The sequence below is a fragment of the Vulpes lagopus genome, chromosome 6, assembly GCF_018345385.1.
Source record: "Vulpes lagopus strain Blue_001 chromosome 6, ASM1834538v1, whole genome shotgun sequence".
In the NCBI taxonomy this organism is placed as follows: domain Eukaryota; kingdom Metazoa; phylum Chordata; class Mammalia; order Carnivora; family Canidae; genus Vulpes; species Vulpes lagopus.
Genome location: NC_054829.1, coordinates 110,038,516 through 110,044,515, shown reverse-complemented (window position 1 = coordinate 110,044,515; position 6,000 = coordinate 110,038,516). Strand labels below are relative to the sequence as shown.

Genomic DNA, 6,000 nt, shown 5'->3' with positions numbered 1-6,000 from the left:
GTTAGGATCATAAAGAGAATATGGTACTAGCACAAGAAGTGTGTAGAATGTGAAAACCAAATAGTCTGCTGTCTGCTTTGGCAGATAAAGTGAAGCCTGAATGAGCTAGTTAAAGGACAGAAGAAAATTTCACCTTTGTAGGCTTTAACGTGGGCAGAAGAGAGGAGACTGAAAATAAGTTGATAGGTGGGTAGGAGCTCCACACTGGATCCAGATTCAAAGGGCTAAACATAGCAAATCTAAGCAGTACTCATCAGATTTATCTTGTGAAATAACTGCATTACAGTGCTTTGAGAGAATTGAGGTTTCCATTTTCTAGTGAAATCATTTTTTTTAATGTCCTCATGATTTTTTTCTTTCTTTTTTTTTTAATTTAAGTTCTAGTTAGTTAACATACAGTGCAATATTGGTTTCAGGCATAGAATTCAGTGATTCATCACTTACATACAACACCCATCACTGACGTACAACACTCATCATAACAAGTGCCCTCCTTTATACCCATCACTCATCTAGCCCATCCCTCACCCGCCAGCCTCCATCAATCCCAGTTTGTTCTCTGTCATTAAGAGTCTGTTATGGCTTGTTTCTCTCTCTCCTTTTTTTCTGTGAAACCATTCTTTATAAAGTTATCTGAATTGAATTGTGTTCAACTTATTCATTTTTTGCTCAATTAGGTGAAGGGTGGCAGAATATGCCCCAGAATATGGGTCTTTGGTATAGGGATTACTTTGATCTGGTTACTTGAAAAAAGCAGATACAAAAAAAAAAAAAAAAAAAGCAGATACAGAAGAAATCTCTGAAAATGGGAGAAGTTACCCTTTTGTAAGGGAAATTTACATTTAAGAAAAATTTCCATTTGTAAGATGTCTCTGCACCAAAAAGAGAAAGATGACTAAATCATAGGAAACTTTTATCAAGGAATAAGGCATCTGACTTAAATCTACATAATCACCTTACCCTCTATTGTACTTTATCTTTTGCTTTTGCTGGTAACTTCCCTTAATTGACCTCCCCTTGCCTCTTCCTCCAACATTTTTTCTTTTGTCTTTAGCTGAAGGTTGTATTTAAAGGATGGTTTGAACCACTTCAGAGAGTTTACTGATTTTTCCTGGTTTTCTCCCATGTGTGCATGAAGTATATATGTTAATAATCTTGTTTGTTTTTCCCTTTTTAATCTGTCTTTTATTATGGGCTGGAGGGGGGATACCTCAGCCATAGAATCCAGAAGGATAGGGGAAACTTATTTTTCCTCCCCTACACAGGCTAACTGAATCATTATCATGACATTTATCATTAGTACGTTCATGTATTTACATGTCAAAATTTCTGAAAATGGGGCAGCCCCGGTGGCGCAGTGGTTTAGCGCCGCCTGCAGCCCAGGGCATGATCCCGGAGACCTGGGATTGAGTCCCACGTCAGGCTCTCTGTGTGGTGCCTGCTTCTCCCTCTGCCTGTGTCTCTGCCTCACTCTCTCTCTCTCTCTCTGTGTCTCTATGAATAAATAAAATAAAATCTTTAAAAAAAAATTTCTGAAAATGTAGCCAGGTTGATTTTGGTGACAATTTAATCTATGTGTATGTAACAATGCTATTATCAATTGTAACCTTTTGCTTCATTTCTTAACATTGCTACCAGAATATAATAATATTTTTATTTATGTGAATCCAGGGGTTTTAATTGGATATTGTGAGCATGCAAACTTACCCAGTTATAAACATTGCATTGCTTGTGGACCCAGCTGTCATTCTCCATTATGTGCACAAAGCCTATAAATAGCAGTAATAGTCAATTAGTTATTACTGTACTATTCAAAAAATTATTTATACAATGTGGTATAGGAAATTTCTGTCCTCAATTACATCCTAATGGAGAAGTCAGACAAAGTCAGACAAAAAAAAAACAAAAAACAAGATAAACAAAAATATAATGGCAAATGCTGCAGAGAAAAGTAGAGCAGTGAGGGAGAATAAATAATATAGAAGATGGGCTTAAGGAATATTACTAGCTTAGATGGTGTGATGAGTCAAGGTTTTCTTGAGCAGGCAACTCAAAAGTAGACTGTGAATAAAACAAGGGAGCTGACTATGTGGATATTTCAGTGAAGGGCACTGTGAGCAGAAAGAATATTGAGAAAGGAAGGAAGGAAAGAAAGAAAGAAGGAAGGAAGGAAGGTGTGAGAGAGAGGGAGGGGCGGTAAGAAAGAGAGAGAAAAGGAAAGGAAGAAGTCCAGTCATGTCATCCAACACCAAAAATCAATAATGACTTATTGTTTCACTTGTGGTAAATGCCAAAGTCTTTAGAGTAACCTACAAGACCTCATTTGCCTCTCCCCTCCTTTCCATTTTACCTCTTCTACTATATCACTCTGCTCAGCTTATGGTGTGTTGGAGTCAAAAGAAGAAACAAAGACAATAGTTGTTAGGAGGTTTTTGGAATAATTCAGGTGAGAAATGTGTGGTTAAATTGAAACTGCCAAGAGAATTATGTCTGTAGAGATGCATGTAGCCTATAGTTATTGGAAAAAATACCAGATGTTTGGCTTGAGATATGAAAATATAGTGCACAGGAACAAGAAATCAAATAGCCTGCACAGTTGTTACAGTCGCAAGGCATATGGTCTCTGTTTTTGCTAACAAAGATAGCATCACTGACACACATTGCTGGGATATTTTGCAAATGCAAACCAGAGAAGGGAATGACCACCCAACCTCAATCTTGAAGCCAGACAGACCAGTGCCAGAAAGACAATCAATCTTGAAGTTTAGTCAATCCTTAATCAATCACAAGAACCCACAACACTGAACCCTTTACTCTTGATTTTTACCCTTAAAAATTCTCACTCATAAGCCATCAGGGAGTTTAGGACTTTGAACATTAACTCCCCTTTCTCCTGGATGGTACCACACTAATAAATAGCCTATATTTCTTTCTTTGCTATCAAAATTCAGCATCAGTCTTTTATTGGTTTGCTGTTCACTGGGCAGATGAATTCTCCTTTTTTTGATAGTGGTAGAGAGGAGAACAGTAGAGAGAAGTAGATGACTTATGGATATATTTGATGGTATAGTCAACGGAATTTGCCTCAGATTTAGGGTGAAAGGTATAGAGAGGACTCAAAGTGAGTACCAAGCTTGGCGTTTACAGCTACGAGTATGGAGTTACCATATATTGTGATGGGGCAAAATATAGGAAGAACAGGTTTTAGGGGAAATATTAGGAACTAAGCGTGAAATGTGGCAAGTTTGAGGTGCTTATTGAACAGTCAAATGAGATGTCAAATAAGCAGATGACCTGAAATTCAGGGGAAGAGGTTGAAGGTGGAGATATTAATCTGGAGTCATCAGAATATAGATAGTATTTTAAGCCATGAAACTGGATGAAATCACAAAGGGGATGAAGGACAACAGGGTAAAGAGGCTCCAACATTAAGATGTTTGACAGAAAAGGAGAAAACAGCAAAAGGACTAAGAAGGCAAAAGCAAGTGAACATGGTTACTGGCAGCCAAGTGAAGCAAGTGTTAATGGAAGCAGAGGTCTAATTATGTCAATTCCTACTGACAGGTCAAGAAAGTTGAGCATTGAGAATGCTATAGGATTTAGAAATGTGGAAGTTAAAGGAAACCAGAATATATCACCCTACAATGTGCCAATTTGGCATAAGGATTATTTTGAGCTGAAGGTAATGGAGAAGTAGACAGAAGAAAAGCTCCCTGCCCTCCCCTTGTTTGCCTAAAAACAGAACATACATTTTCAGAGATGTTCCTCCTTCCTTCTCTACCAGGAAGAAGAAAAGCCAGTCACGCTAGACCACCTTAGACCCCTATCAGCCTTGAGTCTGCACCAAAAGAAATCTACATAACAAACTTTACTAACCAGCCATTATCTACTAGTTTCCCATATATTTACCTCACCATACTTTGGGGCTCTTGGAAGCCTAAAACTATTTCATCCTGTAATTCCTCCAGAAATTTACTATCTTTGTTGAAGCTGCTATGTAAGCCTGAATTCTAAACCACCTCTTTGAGTTACTCATATCTGTGTACTCCTATGTGTTACATGCATGATACATATGTTGGGAAACATTTCTGTTGTTAATCTGTCTTTTTTTACAGAACCTCACCTGAGAACTATGATGGGTGTACAAAAGGTTATCATTACCTCACTAAGAATAGTCTTGATGTGTCAGTGGGTAAAAAATAAATAAATAAAAATAAAAATCAATAGAGCACATTCAAGAGAGAATAGGAGATGCAGTAAGAAGAAAAATCTTTTCAAGGAGCTTTACTCTAGTTATTAGGAGAGAAGTGGTACAGGAGCTGGGAGATAGAGGAAGACAAAAGATAGTTTTGGGGATCTTCTTGTTTTTGTTTTAGGATGGGAGAGATACAATATGTTTGCATGCCGATGGTATAATGCATCAGAAAAAAAATGCAGGACGAATTCTTTCTTAAAAACAAGAAAGAAGTTCAAGTTTAGGAACACTGATACAGGTATGTAGGTAGATATTATGGGGGAGACTGTCAATCTCTTTTCGATTGCTTCAGTTTTCCTCACTGAAGTTGTTATTCATCTAGGATAATGCACAAGTTAAAGGGCAAGTAAAATATAGATCTAACACTCAGTAACAATAAAACCCTTCCTAATGGGTTCACTTCACTTAATTCTGTATCTACCCTGACAGTTATTTCTAATGATTCCAGTGGGTTTTGAGCAGCAAAGGGGATTCATTTGTCAGGATGTTATCTAAATACGATTTGTACATTCAGCTATTACTGCAGAAAAAGAACCTAGAGCTTCTTACAAAAGAAAAAAAAAGAAGAAAGAAACCCTAGATTCTTTGCCTTTATAAGATAGAGCATGCATCAGCACAACTTCTCCTTCAGAGTGTAGCTACCCCACTAAGATGCTAATTAAGTGCTTGTCAGGGAGACTTATTTGCCCTTCCTCTCTCTTATCTGGTTTTCCCTGCATTTGAATTCTAGTCTTTGGCTGCAGAATTTTGACTCATTACAGAAATATTCCTGGAAAAACACAAAAATCTCTGATAGTTGTAAACAGTGCTTAGGTTCTCATTTGGTAGAAATCCCTTCCTAAAGCACTATCAAAATTTGAATGGAGTGAATTCAGTGATTGATTTCAAAACAAGCTGTAATCCTATAGCATAAATGTTGGTATGAAGACCTCAGACCTCTCTAATTATTACCAAAAAAAAGTATAAATTCTGAGTTTTGTTCATTTTTATGGGTGATAGTGAAAGGCTAGTTGTTATGACCTCAATTATAATTACTAAATTTTAGGAATTATAGTGGGTAGCTCAAAATGGGGCAAAAGGGGAACAGCAAGTTTTACAGATGGAAAACTTTAGATTTGAACCTCTTTTTATAAAAACTAATTTATCAATCTTAATGGATAGAATAAGTGGTCACTTATATGGTTATTCCTAAACTAATTTTCTAAGTGGCACTTTTCGTTTATAAGTTTATAGAAAATATACCCATATATTAATGCTTTTCTTAGTTTTTTTTCCCTTAATGCACACATACTGTGGTTTGGAGAATAATCTATAAGAGGGAACCCTGAGAAATAGAAGCTAACTTGAGATAGGTATACATTAAAACCAAAATTAGACACAAATAATGCACAAACTGAGTTATATACATCTATGGTTTATCAAGAGACAACTAAATCTGAAAAGAAGTACTCAATTTCATGTATTCATATGCAAAGTGCTCTATAATAAAGAATTCTATTTTTTTCTAATTTTTATACAATATTAATAAATAATGCTACTAGGATTTTACCTAAAGTATACTATTTTAGGCTTTTGGCCCCAAATGAAAGTACATTGTAGTCTAAGGTGATTTTAAAATGATGATCTTTCTTGAAGTAAAAAGCTTGGAAAATTATACTTTTTACTATCCAGCTAATGTTAAAGAAAAAATATATATTCTAAATCAGTAAAATCTTAGTTAAAAATCACATGAACCAATAAGATTT

General features: G+C 36.0%; 1 pseudogene; it reads left to right on the top strand.

The window, feature by feature from the left end:
• The first annotated feature begins 3,433 nt into the window (after nt 1–3,433).
• The window catches only part of LOC121492706, a 62,808-nt pseudogene continuing 60,241 nt past the window's right edge, over nt 3,434–6,000 (top strand).